Source organism: Anas acuta, chromosome 1 (genome assembly GCF_963932015.1).
Source record: "Anas acuta chromosome 1, bAnaAcu1.1, whole genome shotgun sequence".
NCBI classification, from domain to species: Eukaryota; Metazoa; Chordata; class Aves; order Anseriformes; family Anatidae; genus Anas; species Anas acuta.
The window spans coordinates 165,469,416-165,487,456 of NC_088979.1; the positions used below are offsets into that span (position 1 = coordinate 165,469,416).

The following is an 18,041-nucleotide window of genomic DNA, read 5'->3' on the forward strand; positions in this document are numbered from 1 at the left end:
TACAGATCAGCACGTCTGACCCTTAACATCTCCCTCCATTCAAACAACTCTATACAACCCCTTTCCTGTTGCAGAGTGTCAGATATGGGTTTAATGTGCTCTGTCCCTTAGAGACAGCAGAATTGGTAGCAGGGGACAAGTATCTGGTACTCTAGATGAAAAGGGGAGATTTGCTTATGATAGAGGGCAAGAGCTGCTAAGTCCTCAGCTAAATTAAAAATCTCCTTCTAATTACAAGACCTCTTTGCTTCTCCCCAGCCTTTGTACTTCATCTCTGTATCCCAGCAGCAAGTCAGGTGGCCCCAGAGCTTCTGGGTAGCAACACTGCCTCTTCCAGAAAGAAATGTGCTGTTTCCTCCCTGAAAGGTATGTAGGGGTCCTCTCTCCCTGCAGAGAGACAAGAACAGTCTTTTGATACCTTTTACTATTGAACACAACTTTAAGTCCTTTTCTTCCCACGGAAAGGCTTTTCTGTTGAGGAACCTGAAGGACTGGGTTTGCTTTTGAACATCCTTTCTTCCAGGTGTGGATACTTCACAATTGAAGAACACCCCTTTGGCACTTCTTGTCAGGGCCATGATGGTAGATTTAGGCCCTCAGCAATGACTGGGACACCTGCCCACACTTCAGTACCTTTCTTCTTCCCTAAATTTAGAACAGACAGGAGAAGAGACCAGGGGAAGGGCAGCTCCCTCATCATTCTGAGAATCCCTGGAGGTACCAAATGTGGGGATCATTACCAGACTCAAAAAGGATGTCCTCATCCAACTCTAGGTTTCATTCCCTAAGTTACTGCTGAAAAGGCTGAGAAGGGAGGATGTTTTCCTCATTATAAGGAATATTTTTTGTTTCTGAAATGTTACCCATATGCTGGTGCTGTGTCCGGATGATTCCTCCTTTCCTTAGGGTACTTTCTCTAGCTGGGGTTTGACTTATCTTTGGCTAACTTGGATTCCTGCACTGATTACATGGGGATTATATGTCCAAATTCCTTGCCTAGAACCTGTCATGACTAAGACATTTTTGTGTGTGTGTGTGTGTGTGTGTATTTCTTGTTACTTATTTATTTTTAATGAAAGCTTGATTCCTGGTGTTATATCAGAATCACGAGTCAGAGACTTAGGACCGAATATGGGTTCTGGATTCTTGAATGTGTTTAGGTACAAAGATACTTAGGGGGCAATCAGGGAAGAAAACACTCCTTCCCAGTTAAGAAAAGTAATTTATTTAGCTGATAAACAAAATAAACAATGTACTGAACCTTTGCAGAATTTGCCAGAAGAAAATGACTCAAACTGGAGGTGGGAGGGTTATTAACATTAACATCATCATCTCTTGTCTCTGCCTTAGCCCTGGTTATCAGAACTCTGTCATGGAGCAAAACCTTCATGTCATGATGGTCGAAAATGGTGATGTGGTCTCCATTGTGCCCCTGAGAATTTCAAAGACTTAGTTACTGGTGTAGGCAGTAGCATCTGCATCCAGGAGCAGGGAATGGAAAGGAGCCACATAAACTTACCAAACGTGAAAGCTAATGGGGCTCCATAGGGCTGTCAGATATATCACAGGAGCTATAGGAGACCTCAGGCATCCTGTGATGGCTGCTGGAAGTGAGGCTGACACTCAAGAACTTCTCTGATGGCACCAGCAGGCTAAGTTGAAGCAATCAAAGCCATCTTAAAAGCTGTCCTCTGGCCTAGGCTCCACTGTCTTTGCTCCACGGTCTGTACTGGCAGTTAAGGTGCCCAGCTTACATCCAGACACTTCATTTACATGTCTGGAGCTGAATCTTGCTGGAAGTGACAGGATAAGAAAGGGAGGGAATTTGTCATTACACAGGAGGCTGTCTACCACCTAAAATACACACCAGAACTTGCAGGTCTAATAGATAAAAAAAAAAAAAAAAAAAAAGCCAGGAAACTGATGCAGCACCATGCTATCCATGCCACAGCAGTGCTGGGGGCCAGAGCAGGACAGTACTCTGTGTGCATGTCAAAGCTATGGGGTATTTGAGGCATGGGAAGACCTGGATGCCCCAGGTCATGGAATTACTGCTTTTAACCATGCTGATCCATTCTGAGCTGGAAGACATGATTCCCTCAGCCCTGGCTGTCATCAGTGCCAGTTTAACTATTTTTATTGGGCATATCAATGAGCTGTAAGTAGAGTATTGATGGAGATAAACACCTCACACAAGAAGTGTGTATTTCCAGATGAGGAGTGGTAATTTGTAACATTGCTAGCTCTGTTTTTCAGGTTTGTCTAAGCAAACCTTAAATGCTCAGGAAACCTGGATCAGCCTTGGGCTGCTCAGATACACGGCCCAGGTAACTTATGCCTCAATTTTCCAGATCTGTAAAAATAGACATATTGTTCCTGTTCTCCTTTTTAAATTACCTTAAGGTGTCATAAAGAAAATTTTTATGTAAAATTCAGGAAGGAAGGGAGGAAGATTCTAATGGTTAACACCAATTTGTAGTAGGTAAAATGTAATTTTACAAGAGACCTGCAAAAATTTGGTGATCAGAGAGCTACCACCTTGTGGGAGCACTGCCAGAAGTCCTCAGCTTCATTCTCTTCCATATGTCAGCATGGGAGTACCTGAGATAATGGTGTAACTTCTGTAGCCACTTGATTTAGGAAACTATAAAATAAACATTCTTTGGATTTCTTTACAAGTGGAAGAAGTTGGACTTAAAATTGAGCTTCTTGCTAGATCTATAGTTTCTAATTTCACAGCAAGACTATTGGGACCACTTAAAGAAGCAAAGCCACAGGAAAAAAAAAATAATTCTTTTATGTCTAGATGGGGAGTCCTCACTCACCTGGGTGCCATTAAGCAGAAGACAGACTGTAATGATAAACAGTCTGTGCTGAAATTTTATATTATGAAGGAGTATCACATATTATTTCATTGGTAAGTCACAACAAGCCTGCAGGTTTAAAAAGAAAAAATATGACATCTGGTTGAAAACAAATTAGCTGAACTTTTCTGAGTTTATATCTTTCAAGATGGAATCATAACTATAAAACAAAAAAGGCAAAACTAGGCTAGTAAAAGGAGCTAAAAGCAACTATTGGTTTCCAAATACACATCAGAGAGAGTGTTGCTGAAAAGATCACACACTATATGAAGTCATATACATTTTGGTTACATTATTTAGGGACCGTGGATTTATAATGGATATATTAATATTTCAGGATGTTATTTTACTATCTCTAACCTCCATCAAGCTTACTTGACCAGTGAAATACTAATTGTAGAATTTGTTCTCTTGCACCAAACTCTGAAATTCCCATGATAATTCTAATGGCACCCTGTAAATGCCAGTTGCACTGAAAGAGCAGTTAATGCACTGGACTTCTAACATTCAATAAATAATTATTTTTTCTTTACATGATACTTTTTTTTTTTTTTTCCTGGTGTTCTTTCATCAAGCTTTAAATGATACAGTGGTATCTTCTTCCACACAGTGGTTCCTGACTCTGGGCAACTCTTTCAAAGACAGAAGGCATCAGTGACCATCAGTGGTGACACTTCCCTTTAAAAGTGCTGACATGCTTTAAAGAATTCATTTACACATTTGAGAGGTCACTGGATGCTGGAGGTACAGTCCCCATCATGTAACATTTACTTAAAAGTCTTCTTCCCAGGCCAGTAAAGGTCAAGATAAATTATCTTTCAGATTGTCTGTCAGATGCTTCTCAGAGTAACGTTCCTTCCTATCTTGTAAAGTGAGGCTCCTTTCTTCCTTTCTTTTTCTGCATGGCCCCACAATCCAGCGAGCTCATGTGACTTCTTATATTTGAAGAGCTGAAGACAGACAGAAGTGAAAATGAACCTGTATTTGAGGATGAACTTCTATGTTTTTATCAATTGATGGTGATGGAAAGCTTGTTTTACTCTGCATTCTTTGTCCATATGTTCTCTTCTTGCCAATGGATGATAGTAAGGCTTTCTCTAGCCTTGTTTCTCTTCCCCTATTCTGTCTATAGAGCTATTCATACCACTCCTTGTTAATCATATTTTCTTTTTTAATCTCTTCTTGCATTTTTGCTTCATTGTCCACATTTCCTCTTCTTTTTCTTCCTTTGTGTGCCCAGCATTTGACTAGGTGCCTTTATCCCCAACTGAGAGCTGTTTTGATGTGAAGAGAAGCCAGGCCACAACCTGCCTGGGCTAAGGTTTGTAGGACAGAGCACCATGAGATGTGGGCAAGCAGAGCCATAGTCACTGTAATGGTCACTGTGCTTGCCAGTCATCCTGGCCAGCTCTCAACCTAGGGACTGCAAGACTCCCTTCTCATAACCTCAAGGCCAAAAGATCTTCACTTGTACTTCTGTACTTACAACCCCCTTAATGTAGCCCAAAACACTGATGTCAGTCTGTTATTCAGCTGCTGACCTTTTTTGCTAACTTCGCTAAATGTTTTTTGGTCACAGTGCAGCAATTTATCTGTGAGAGGAAATTCCAAGTTTCCTGGGGTAAAAGCAAACATTTAAGAAGAGAAGGTGAGGACAGAGTTGGGGTAGCTTCTTGTACAGCTCATACTTGCGACCTACAGAAAATAAATTGCGTTTGAGATTGTAGTATGTCAAGCCTAAGTTAGCATGGCTACAGAGTAAATCTTTCACTTCATTACTAATCAAACATTCATCATGCTTATGAAGTCCCAGCAGAAACATACATGATGAGAAGAAATATGACACTTCTTCTAGTTTAGCAAATTCAATCCATGTTGTGCAATGATGCCTCTGAATTTAAAACTTATGTCAGACCTGGGCAGGTTTCTGGTGGCTGAGTTGTGGCTCTTGAAACTGAAGAGCAGTTTTGTTTCACAGAACTGTTCTTTATGACAAAATATGAGACAGGTGGCAGTTCTTATTTTGAACTTTCTAACTTTATTTTTATATTACCTTTCAGCTCCTCTGTTAGGCTGATTTTTCCAGTCAAGCAGTATTTTCACCTGTTTCCTCATTCCCCTAAAGAGTTTTATTTAGCCTTAATCTGTTGTCACAATAATAATACATAGGTAATAGTGTTCACACAGCAACGAAGTTGTTCAGCTAATTACAGTCATTTTTCAGTCCCTATATTTTCAGCAGCTACTTAAGTTACGTTTCATCGATATCTATTAGAGAAATTGTTTCCCATTATTGAAGGACATCATTATATTCAGTTCCAGCAACATTTAACTGTGTGTTTGTGAAGTAAAAACTACCATAAGTGTGACTTAAGACAAAGCAAAGCATGCCACTGAGCTTGAACATTTGAAAACAAGCAAATAAACCAATCCACCTTTGTGAACTAAATAAAACTAGAAGAATGAGAAAGAAAGCATAATGTCTAAGTCTCTTACCAAGACTTTCTTTAGAGGCAACGGAGTTACACACCTCCTGCGGGCAATTCATGCCACTCCTAAGGTAATGGTCTGAGCTAAATAGGATGACTTGCTTTCAGAGTTAATTTTATTGAATGTAGAGAGCACAGGTGTAGAGAGGTGTAGAGAGCACAGGTGTAGAGACAGGTGTGGTCTACGACTTTAGACCAGATGTCTGACTTTAGATGGTCACAATTAGGAGTCCAACTTTATTAATCATCATTACAGTTCATTACATTCATAGGAAACACTTTAAAACAGAGTAAGTCACGAAAGCTTATGGCAGTGACACTGAAGACATGCTGATACCGGCAAAGTGTTTCCTATGCTCGCTGTATGCAGTTGTTGGATCCTATCGTGTATGTCAATCTATCTGTCCTGCTGCAATGGGAATCAACCTTACCAAGCTGACTGAAAATGGCAATATAAAACACAAAGGAGGAGTTAAATGCTTTCTAATAAACTTTTCCAGGTCACTCAGTCAGTGATTTCTTGGAACAAAATTAAAAAATACCTTTGTGGTAGCAGAAACAGCAGTGTTGTCCATCACTGAACTGCAGCTGAGGACAGTGAAACCGCTCAGCGCAGGTTCAGATGCTAAAATTTCCACTGCTTCTCTTATGTGCATTCAGAGATTCAGGCTTGTCTCCTGCCATGTAGCTATGATAGTACAGTACACAGTGTTAAACAAGAATCTCGCTAGCCAGAGGAGCATATATATCTACAATGTTCTCAGATGTAAGCTGTGTTCTGAATAGTGTTTAGTATACCCTTAAGCACCTAATGATGAGCAGGTCAGTGCCAGGATAAACAAACCTCACGCAAATTCTGATATCGTGCTTTGATTTCTGTGCATGTTTCATGCTTGTCCCTGAATTTACAACCACACCAACACAGCAAAGGGAGGTGCTTTCTGACCCTGCAGCATATTGCTCTGGTAGCGAGTCTGTCGCTATGTGAGCTCTTGTCAATCATTTATTTGCAAAGTCTAGTGGCCTCTGAGATGTTTGACTTTACTAAGGAGGAGTCATATATCTCTTCTACTGTCTACTGCCTTGCTGGAATAAAACAGATGAAAGAGAGGAGTGATAACATCTTAAATCACCGTTGCCTATTGTCATGTGAATGTTTGTTTAAACCCCAGAATCTACTTAGAGAGATATTCAGAAACCATATATCAGAATCCTAACCATTTTAAGGTTGTCTTAAAAATGATGACTTAAAATAATAAATACTTTTTTTTTTTTTTCTCTTCCTGTTTAACCGTTCAAGAATTTTCCTGGTTTTCTTTGCAAACATGAACTCTAGAAGACGAAATGGAGACTGAGGTTACTCAAGTGATTTCAGAAGCAGGCAGTACCAGAAAATACCCCAAATGTTAAAGTGGGATATTATACCTCAATGATGAGATGCTCTGTATATCCACTTGTATGTTTAGGTTAAAAGTAGGAACTGGTGACATGTTTATATTGTGAAACAAAGTGCATTTCCTTACAAGGCAGTATTTTAAGTTTGTATTCTTGAGACATAGCATCCTTTCAAATCTTTTATATGTCATTCAGAAAAACTCAGCAAGGATGTATGTATTTTTCCTAAAGTTCATTAAGTTACAGAGTAGTCTGCAAAAATCTAACTGATGTTTGCCTGTTCTTATATTGAAGATGGTTCCAAGATGCTTTGTTGAAATTTCACTTTTCTTCTTCAAGAAGACCTATGATCCTGATACTGTGGAAGAGCATTTCTAGGTAAATCTTTCTTTCTCTAAAAATGATTTGAGGAGTTTGTCTCATGCTGTGTGGCTGTTCAAAATGCAAGAGTTTCATTGTCCTAGGATTCAGCTTTCATCCTTTTTCTCTCTTCTGGAAGCAAAGTGTCCAACCAGAGTGTCCTACAAGTTAGCTGTCTTCACTGCTATCATCAAAATGATTTCTGAGAGCACGAGAGGATTCTGATATGCCTTGTCTGTAAGAAACAAGATAAACAACAACCACAGCAGTAGTCTCTAGAGGACCAGCTGCAAAAGGCATCACAGACACTGTTTTATTTTAACTCCAGTATACATATTCATCAAATGCTTCCTCATGATATTTAAGTTACTGTCTTCATAATCAAAGTGTCTTTCTTATAAATAAAAATCCATTTTTTACTCCTTTTTAATTTAAAGCACTTCCATACTACCAGTACAACATTACAAGAGAAACTTGTCATCAGGTTGTATAAAGACATCTTGATAGAGTAGATTTTGGGACTGCAGTAACAAACTAGGCATGCAGGTTTTATATGCAGGGCTAACCCGAAGTATTTAAGCATGATTTTTTTTTGTTGTTGTTTGGCCCTGGCAGACAGCTACATACCATACATGCTCATTCACTCTCCCCAGGTGGGATGCAGGAGAGAATCAGAAAGGTAGAAGTGTGGGAATTCATGGGTTGAGATAAAGACAGTTTACTAGGTAAAGCAAAAGCCATGCACACAAGCAAAGCCAAACAAGGAATTTATTCACTACTTCCCATCAGCAGACAGGTGCTCAGCCACTTCCAGGAAAGCAGGGCTCAGCACACAAAACATTTCCTTGGGAATATGAAAACTATCACTCTGAACGTTTCCCCCTTCCTCCTTCTTTATCCCAGCTTTATTGTTGAGCACGACAACACACAGAATGGGACATCCCTTTGGCCAGCTGGGGGCAGCTGTCCTGGTTCAGTTCCCTCCCAGCTCCTGGTGCACCCCCAGCCCTTCGCTGACAGGACAGCAGGAGAAGCTGAAAAGTCCTTGGCTCTGTGCAAGTGCTACTCTACAACAACAAAAACATCAGTGTTTTTGTTATCCACTATTTTCATCAAAAAAATCCCAAACACAACATCATACAAGCCTCAATGCAAAAAATTAACTCTATCCAAGCCAAAACAATGATTTTTTTTTTTTTTTTTTTTTTTTGCTTTTTTCCTCCTGGGTTATATACAAACTGATGAAACTGAGAACAAAGCATTTTTTTTTCTATAATTCTGAAACACCTGAAATTCCCATAGGGCTTCAAGTTTATCAATATTCAAACAGAGGAAAGGACGGCATATAATAGGCTAATGCATACATTATTTTAATGCTGCTATATATTTTAATACCATAAAAAATGTAAAGGGTTATTCTGCACAATTTATCTATTCGATTAAAATAATAAGCTAAAATTCCCGTTCCTGATGGTGGTTGAAAACCAATATTATTAACACAAGGCTGATGGCTGGTGCTCTCATGCAGTGATTAAGTTCAGCTAATTGCAACTCCTTTGAATCTTAGTCCATATTTTGATCTCTTCAGGCCATGTATCATCATTCTCTGTTACGACACTTTGTTTTTCCAACTATTTTCTTTTCACTCTTGGCTTATTTGTATGAAAAGCTGGAAAAGTTCATTCCCCAGCAAATGACAACACTCATGTTAACCAATGAATGGAAATATACTGCAAGCTACCCTTGCAGAATGGCACATATTAATACATTTTCCTGCATTTTTTGACAAATAAAACATTTTCCAGCATGGAAACAAATTACAAGAGCAGCCCTTATTTAATTAAAGTAAAGCTTGAGGCTGTAGGCTCAGGCTTCTAAATGTAGGCTTCTAAATGCAAGTGTTTATTTTCAACCCTGGAACATTGGTATAACTGAGGAATGAACAACTTAACCAGATCACACACATTTTTTTTTTTTTTTTTTTCATCTTGAGCACACTATGCACATATTTTCTGGTCTCTTCCTGACAGATGAACCCTAGGCTGTGCAAGGGACGTATTTTTTTCATCTCAGAATGTGAACTCTATGGATTCACAATTCTTTACAAAACAATGGGAAAATAAAACCTAGAGACTCAGTAATGTCAAAAATAAAGTGCACCAGTAGAGCATTTGCTAAGCAATGAGAAGCTGTTCAGAAGACTTAACAACAGAGTAAAGGGTAAAGGAGCCATGGGGGGAGAAAAGAAAGTAATGTGAGACAAAAAATGTAGAATAAAACAACAACAACAAAAGCTCAAAATGACATGAAAGTGTGGCAAAATTTCTGTTGATTTTGATGTGAGTAGACGGGTTTTTCCAGAGACACATGTGGAGGATAACAGTCTTGAAGATGAAAGGGTAATTGCTTCAAAACAAATAAAATAATAATAAAAAAAGACTGAGATAATTAAGAGAAACAAAGTCTGTGCAGGCAGGAAAGCAAGACATTGTAAGGTAATTAATGGCTTTCTACTGAATTCTGGTGCTAATATATAAAAGCCTGTGTTTCCAAAACAGAAAGGAAACTTTCTTCAGAAAATTACTAAACGAGTAACATCCGTATGTCTGATGTCTCAAGAGTTCTCTAATTTAAATGTTTCTTTTAGCAGCAAAGTTGAAGGTAATATATTGAGAAACGTCCTTTTATTTTATCGCTTTTCACAGCTGTCAAGTCTTGTGAAAGTTCTATTCCTCTATAAAAGATAATCAAAACGACTTGAAAAGTATGTGGAGTTCTTTTTCAATATAATATCATTAATTAAAACATAATATTAATAAAGTTGATATTTGAGTGGTTGATTTTTCAATCTCTGCAGAACGTCATTTTGAGAAAGCAAAGGATAATAAAGATGATCTACAGCAGATGCAACATTTCTTTAATAATGCATGTAATGCAGTGCAGTGTAAGGTCCCCATTGTTATCTGCATGAGAAGATGTGTTAGACCTTTGGTATTTGTCATTGTGCCCTGTTCCTGTACTGGATTGATTGTTCTGTGGAATATAATAACATCATATGTCAGCCAGTAAGACACAATGATTATATGGTTTCCTCAATGGGTATCAAATGTGTTTCTGTAATTAAAATGTGACCTATGTAGAAGTGTTTATGAAGAGTGGATTTTAATGTCAAGTAGAATGGCAAAGCCCAAGTCAGAAAGAGTCTTTAAAGAAAACATGTAAATGTATTTTATTTCATGACTAACCTCTGCTCCAAAATCTACCGTGTCTGATAATCCATGGTGATTTTTCTTCATTCAGTTAATTAACTGGAATTCCCTGGACCAGCTGGTTTCCTTCCAGGAGGCTACTGATTCCTGCTACCTGTAAATATGGTTAAACTTGCCAGAAAAAAAATAATAGTAAAAAATAGTTCCATTAGCAGGCAATTGACTGATTATTTAGTACAGCTGATGTGGTAAGAGAAAGTAGCAAGCAGGCTTGAAAATGAAAATGAATCCAGACCCTTGTAAGGTCCCCTAAGACCCTTGCCCTTGGTTTGAATTCTGGAGCTGCCTACTGAAATTCTTGGAACTTCCCAAACTACATGTATATGCAGAGTAGGAAAAGAGATCCACAGGATGTGTGCTCACTTAAAATATAAAATTACTAGGAAATTTTTAGATTTTTTTTTTTTCCCTGATTTAAGTTTGTTTTGCCCCATTGAAAATAAGAATACTCTGCATATGTAATGGGGCATATTTATGTTCAGCCACCCCACAAATTCAAGTCTGGTCTGGAGCTAGGAGAGTTGCTGTGGTATGGGCTGGAGAATCTCCATAAAGGTCTATATGACTCTTTTGTTTCCAGCAGGTTGTAACTAAAGAACACCTACCGAATACCATTCTGATTCTAATACAACAGAAGATTTAAACAGTGGAAGGTTATACAATATCAGGTTTATCAGAGCTGTCAGACTGTAACTATGCTGAGGATAAATGCTTTCAAAAGTAAAACCTTTCTCATGGCAAAAGGCAATGCAACCTGAACATCAACATAGCTTGCTCTGTTGTTCAACAAGCTGGCCAGTGGCAATAGGGAATTCTATCATTAAATTAGATTGGGCATGTACTTTTTGATATTTTGAACATTATGAGAAATATTTTTCTTCTCCAAAAAGAGAATCTCACACAAAATTACATTGCCCCTTTACAGGCAGATCATACTGAGCATTACATTGCCTCCGGTAGTAACCTAGCAAGATATGAACTGACTTTATTTTATTTATTTATTTTTTAACCTATACCAGAGGAAAGCACGCTAGTGTTAAAGGGGAAAACCTTTCCTTTTGATGGAGAATGGAATAAAATGATTTTGATTTAATGAAGAAATGGTTTTTAATTGCTGTATCTACGTAGTATTAGATATGCAGTTTTGAATGTAGTTATTTTTTACTGAAATAAAATGCTTTGATTTGAAATGTTATCAAATGAACTTTCCACTTAACCAAGCTTTTAGAATAAAATAAAATAATCCATAAATTTGATAATACTTGATATGAAGGAGTTAGTATTACTAATTAAAATTCTATGGCCAAAAATTTTTGGTTGGTTAATTTTTAGTGGTTGTAAGTAAGTAAAATGTAATGTAGTAATAATAATAATAAAGGAATGTCTACATGGAGCTAATGATATAAAAATCTGTAAGTTTGGTACCTTGATGGAAAAGGAGTGAAGCAATTGGATAGTGCTGAATTATTTGAAGCAAGTTAGTCATATCAGTTTACAAACCCAAGCTGGAATGCTAAGGGAGAGGCAGTTAAATTTGTGTGTGATTTGTGTAAATTTCTAAACACTGATGAATCTGTTTGAATCACAAGTTCCTTACTAAGATCCCCCCATCCCACCACCTAAATAATAATAAAAAAACCCTCAGCATGCATGCATTAATTATTTTCAGTGCTATAATAGAATTATAAGCATGGGAAGAATCCTCTTATGAAGGCTTTGTGGCTTTTTTTTTCTGTCTTCACTGAGTGAATTTTGTCCAGTCTGTATAGCCACTTTTTCTTACAGATGGACAGGACTATAATGGAGCATTAATGAATGAAGGCACCAGCAGACATGGGCAATGTAAATGAAGTGATGAGAAAGAAAATTAGAATTTGCAAGGCAGATCAATACAGCACAGTGTGAATCTTCTACGCTGTTGTTCCTTCTCCTGGAAATTAAGGTCACTGTCTAACAAGCTGCACTGGTAATTGTTCTGGAGAACTGCAGAGAGAAGCTGCTTGGTTCCAACCATATTTTCTAACTCTGAATAAGGTACTTTCTTCTCCCAGGAGCAGCAAACATCAGAACAGATTAAAAGTTTCTTTTTATGTGTCTGTGCTTCTACAAGCAACCTGGAAACTTAGGTATGCCTCTTTTCTTTGGGACCACTGATCTGAGAAAGCAGCATTAGAGAGCCCTGACTTGCATGCTAAAATTGCTGACCTAATTTGACTAGGAGCCCACTTCCCCTTTGCACATCACAACTGCTCCTTAATCAAAATTATTGACTCCTTCAGTTGATCACACTTGCCTTCTTTATCTTTCTATGTGCTTCCATGGCTATCTGGGGGCTCTTGAGTCTGAAAATCCTATTTCTTGGTATAAAATTTTAAGGAAAACAGTATTTTTATTTTTTTTATTTCTTCCCCCAAAATGCAGTGGAGATGTTAGGAAGTAGATGGGTTTTGGATGAAGATATGTGCAGGTGGAGGGAGGAGGCAGATATTCTGTGCTGAATTCTGTGGAGATTACATAAGGAACATAAATATCAAGATGCAGGTACCAATGCACCTTTTTTTTTTTTTTTAATAAAACAAAGTAATTAATTTTTGAATTCTTTTTATCTTACATTTTCATAGAATCACAGAATGTTTGATGTCAGGGACACCGGAGAATCCCCAGGTTCTTTTCTGCAAAGCTGTTTTCCAAGTGGGTGGCGAGCAGCACATTTTTCAACAATACAATACTTCAATACTTTCTTAGCAAAAAGACTTGGCTGGATCATATTCTTCTTGCAGAAAATGCTAATAGCCCCGCTACTGCCTGCTTTCAGTGAGAGTGTCCTCTTTGAAACAAAGCCAAGCAGTTGTGTGTGACAGAAGGGAAGAGGATCATGGAGAGCCCTTTCAAGTCTCTGTCCAATACATTTCCAACAAAAAAACATCAATAACAAAGTATATGACTGTTGATTAATTGCTGGAGGCTTTTTCTTTTGAGTGGGACTGCTCCTGAGTTCTTTATCTGGGAGCAGCACTGAACTCAGGGTGAACACAAGTTTGCTTTTGCTTCTAGCTCATCACTACTTTAACAGTAATATCCTCCTTTTGTGCAACTCCTGTGCTCTTTTAGTTAACCACTTACTTTCTATTTTACTATACCTTGTGGTTGTACTCTAACTCATAGAAATGAATGGTATTTTGCTTTTGATTCCTCTGAAGAAATATCAACCACTTTTGAAGGTTATTGGTGCCATGGACATTTATTTATAAATAGGTATATTTAAGTCCCGCATCTTCATGAAAAACTCTTTGTGTTAGTCAGACAATGAAAGGACAAAAGGCTTTTGTTCCAAGCTGATACTCAGCAGTCAGAACCTCATCCTGACATCTCCTTTTCACAGTCCTCCAGAGTATGGGGTTTCTTTGGTACACTTCAATGTGTAAAACAATGTGTGTTGTTGACACCTAACAAGTGGTATCAAGGCCCACGTCTTCGAATATTTAACCCACATCTTCAAATATTTAACCACCTGACCTAGGTTTCCAGGATCTGTCTCTAGAATTTTAATGTGTCATCTTTAATCCTTATACTACAAAACAGTAGACTGCCTTTGCCTTCTGGGGCTTAGGCTATACGGCTGGAGCTCTTGCTGATGAAGACTGAGGTAAAAAAAAGTCATGGAGTACCTCAGCCTTCTCCATATCTCAAGTGACCAGGTCTCCCGTTTCCTTCTGGAGATAGTCTACAGCCTCCACAGTCTTCCTATTATCACTGATGTACTTATAGAAGCCTTTCTTGTTGCCTTTCATGCCTCTGGGCAAAATTAATTCTAATAGGGCTTTAGCTTACCTAATCTAATACCTGGCTGCTCAAACAATTTTTCTGCATTCCTCCCAGGCTATGCATATTTGCTTCCACTCTCTCTAGACCTCCTTTTTCCATTTGAGTTTTGCCAGGTGCTTCTTATTCATCCATGCAGGCCTTCTGGTGTTTTGCCTGACTTTCTCTTTGTTGGGATGCATCACTCCTGAGCTTGGAGAAGGTGATCCTTGAATATTAACCAGATTTCTTGAGCCCCTGTTCCCTCCAGGGCTTTGTCCCATGGTACTCTACCAAGCAGATCCCTGAAGAGGGCAAAGTCTGATCTCACAAAGTCAAGGGTAAGGAAGCTTGCTGTACTCCTTCTTTCCTCCGCTCTGGATCCAAAATTGCACCATTTCACGGTCACTGCAGCCAAAGCTGCCCTTGAGCTTCACATTGCCCATAAATCTCTCCCTGTTGGTCTGAAAGAGGTCCAGTACAGCATCCTCATTTGCTCCTCTATCACCTGGAGAAGGAAGTTTTCTTCAGTGCATTCCAGTAACCTCCTGGATTGCCTATGTCCTCCTGTGCTGGCCCTCCAACAGATAGCAGGGTGGTTGAAATCCACCATGAGGACCAGGGCTTCTGAACACGAGGCTGCTTCTATCTGTCTACAGACCTCATCTGCTTGGTCTTCCTGATCGGGTGGCCTGTTCAGGATCCCCACTATAATGTAATCTGTCCCTGATCTACCTGTAATCCTGAATGTAGTTTTTATATAAGCTCCTGAGCTATAGTTTTTATCACCTTACTCTATTTGTATTTTGGAAGAACACTTTGAAATCAGCTCTTGCTGCTTCAGTGAGTCGTTCAAACAGAATGTTTCTAAGTCTTTTTGTTCAACCATCAGGTTCATGCGCAAAATGTTCCCTTCAAACATGTCTCTCTTGGAGGCTAGATTCATGTGAGTCTTGTCTCACCCCCAAACAAATGCTTTTGCATGAGTCATAGTCTGTGGAATTATTAACCCTAATTGAAATGCACATCAAGACTGACACTTAACCCTGATTTTTTTAAACAGCACATGAGGCTGTGGGCGATACTGTCTTATTTGGATAGCACCTTACAGCCTGAAGGCTTCAAAAGTCTTTTATTTACTTAATGTCTCCTTTATTTTGTAAGAATTACACTCTCCCCAACACTGCTATGATCTTCTTTGGCATAGAAAATATCCAACAGCTGTTTACCAGCCTACAGAAATGCTGTGTAATAAGAAATAAAAAGAGATAGTACATCTCACAGAAACCATGGATTAAATCAAGAAGCAACATCATCAAGCAGAATAAAATAAAATAAAATAAAATAAAATAAAATAAAATAAAATAAAATAAAATAAAATATAAATAAAGTCAGTCATCAGGCTTCCACCCTCCATTTGTGTCATCCTGCTGGTAATCTGTAGACACAGAGTCAGACAGAAAGAAAACAGTCACTAAATTTCCACCCTTGATTTGTACAGTCTTAGTGCTCACCAGTGGGCACGGAGCACTAAGGCACAGGAATCACCCTGGGAAATCTTTTCAGGGAACATTATTATGTAATATGGAAAAAAACAAACAAACAAAAACCAAACAAGAGCATAAGCCAAGATTCTGAGGAATGATATATTATTTTGCTGTTGAATAAAAGGTATTTGTAAAGGGTGTAAGGCCTAAGGGCCTTTTTTTTTTGTTTTGTTTTGTTTGTTTGTTGTTGTTTTTTCAAAAGCAGGTACCTATGAAAGAACACTAATTTCACCAGACCAGGCAGCCAGTGACAAACAGAAGAGTGCAGAGAATAAATTTCAGGAGAGAAATTACGCACCTGCTGAACTGGTATACATTAAAAAAAAAAAAAAAGTCTGATTAGTATTCTTGTTTGGGTTTGATTAGGATATCAGCACAGAAGAAACATCAAAATTATAGTAGCTGGAGCTGCTAGTAGGGCAATGCTTACTGTAGCTTAAACGTGTCAGATTACCTCAGAGGTATAGTGGGAGAACTATTTATAGAACAATAAAGGAAACACTGCTGATATCTTACAGCTGAGAGAATATTTAAGCATAGAGAAACTCAATACAATTTCAGTGTTTTAAATTATAGCTCTAGCAAATTGTAAGAGATTGAAGTTAAAAAATATAAAATTAAAGATGATGGAAATAACAGGAACATTACAAAAAAAAAAAAATTATCAAAATATAGTGTAAGTAAACACCTTGAAAGCCAATTCATATGAACTTGCCTTGAAATACAGAAAAGAATGAACGTTAACTGAGCAGCAGTTGGGATGACAGATCTTGTGAATTTATCTCTTCAGAAAGAATGGAGTATTTGGAAAGAAGTACATTGCCATTTATCATTATCAGCTGTAATTGAAATTGGGGCAGCTCAACGCTTTACTCTGAAACTGTGAAAGCTGTGTCATCAGGTATTGGGCTAACACAACAGAGGACCTTAATGTTCACTGACAAGAAAGCTTTAGAGAATTTAATGTCCTCCCTCGTCAAAGTTTTAGGTTATTAAATATGACAGTAGAATATGTATATAGGGGGAGAAAGAACCTTGGTGATAGATTCTATGTCTTTTTATATAGTGCATCTCTTGCAAAAGGTCTTTCAGGTGCTCTTGTCACTGATACACGTCAGTGTTTTTATTTAGGGATTATGTATCACTCTGACATCAGTCAAGCACATTCAACTGACTGCAAGAGGATGACAGAATATCTAAAATCTAGGCTGCCAAATAAATTTAACTTTTACATATGTGATGTTACTTTTACAAGTGATTAAGGAAACACAGAGCTAAAATTTGTAAATTATTTAGGTTCTCCAGGCTGGGATTTTGTACAAAACCTCAGCATTGAAGGAGAAAAATGGCTGTTCTCATCTATATTTCTTGACTGGTGACGGGGACTTGCAGGAGGGCAGTATGGCTTGCTGTGTGAGTCCATAGCCTGCAAATTACAGGCTATTTAGCTGGCTTCCCTTTTCTATTTTTCATTATTATTATTATTATTATTATTTTGCCTATTAAATACTTTTCTTCCTTTGCTTGTCAGACTCTTCTGTAAAGAAGAATAGCATTCAGGAACAACTACATGGACTGATACAGAAAAAGAGCTGTGCATTAATTTCAGCATGTGGTCTTGAAGATTATTAAGGATGAGATGTCTGAAGAAAAGGTGTTTGTCAGTCACCAAGATCTCCTGTACAGACAAGAGAAAGGGTTCACACTTCTGGGGACTGATGCCTTCAATTTAAAGATGAGGGTTGGTACATTGAATTACCCTTTAACTTGCCTGACTCTCCTTCATCAGCTGTAGAGCAGGACAGACTATTAGCTTCTATTTCAGGCCTGAGCTTTTGATGTCTAGAAATAACATAATTCCCCAGTTGAAATGAGACTATTTCCTCATTTGGAGGCCCAAAACACTCTTTTTAGGTTCTCTTCTGGAAAGAGGGAGAGAAGGGACTCTTCTCAACCAAGACTGAACAAAAAGTATGACCTCTGTAATTTCTTCATATTACTCAGATTACTCATTTTTTGAAATGAGGCATTGTAGTGGGTGCAATTGTCCAGGCTTTGACAGCTGGGTGCTGCAGGGTAGCAGGAAGGGCAGAAAATGCCGGAGAGAGAGGACGGGAAGGAACAAAAAGAGAGAAAAACAACAGAGGGAACAATGTGGTCAGAGAAGGAAGATTAGAAGGTGCTACTCCTGGGCCTGGAGTGGATGTCCGCTGTAGAGTCATGGAGGACCTATGCTGGAACTGAGGAAAAGCATGAGGAAGAAAGAGTGGCAGAGAGAAACCGTAGTATGCTGACCAAAACTGCCCCTGCCCCACC

General features: G+C 38.4%; 2 long non-coding RNA genes across 2 annotated transcripts; both read right to left on the reverse strand.

Annotated features, from left to right (window-relative positions):
* Nucleotides 1-321: 321 nt before the first annotated feature.
* On the reverse strand, nucleotides 322-5,742 carry LOC137849496 (uncharacterized). Its single transcript, XR_011091917.1, has 5 exons — nucleotides 5,361-5,742; nucleotides 4,406-4,559; nucleotides 2,826-2,933; nucleotides 1,520-1,793; nucleotides 322-1,432 (listed from the first exon to the last, which is right to left on the reverse strand). It is a non-coding gene; the product is annotated as an uncharacterized lncRNA (long non-coding RNA).
* Nucleotides 5,743-7,858: 2,116 nt separating this feature from the next.
* On the reverse strand, nucleotides 7,859-10,998 carry LOC137849497 (uncharacterized). Its single transcript, XR_011091918.1, has 2 exons — nucleotides 10,354-10,998; nucleotides 7,859-8,175 (listed from the first exon to the last, which is right to left on the reverse strand). It is a non-coding gene; the product is annotated as an uncharacterized lncRNA (long non-coding RNA).
* Nucleotides 10,999-18,041: the final 7,043 nt, after the last annotated feature.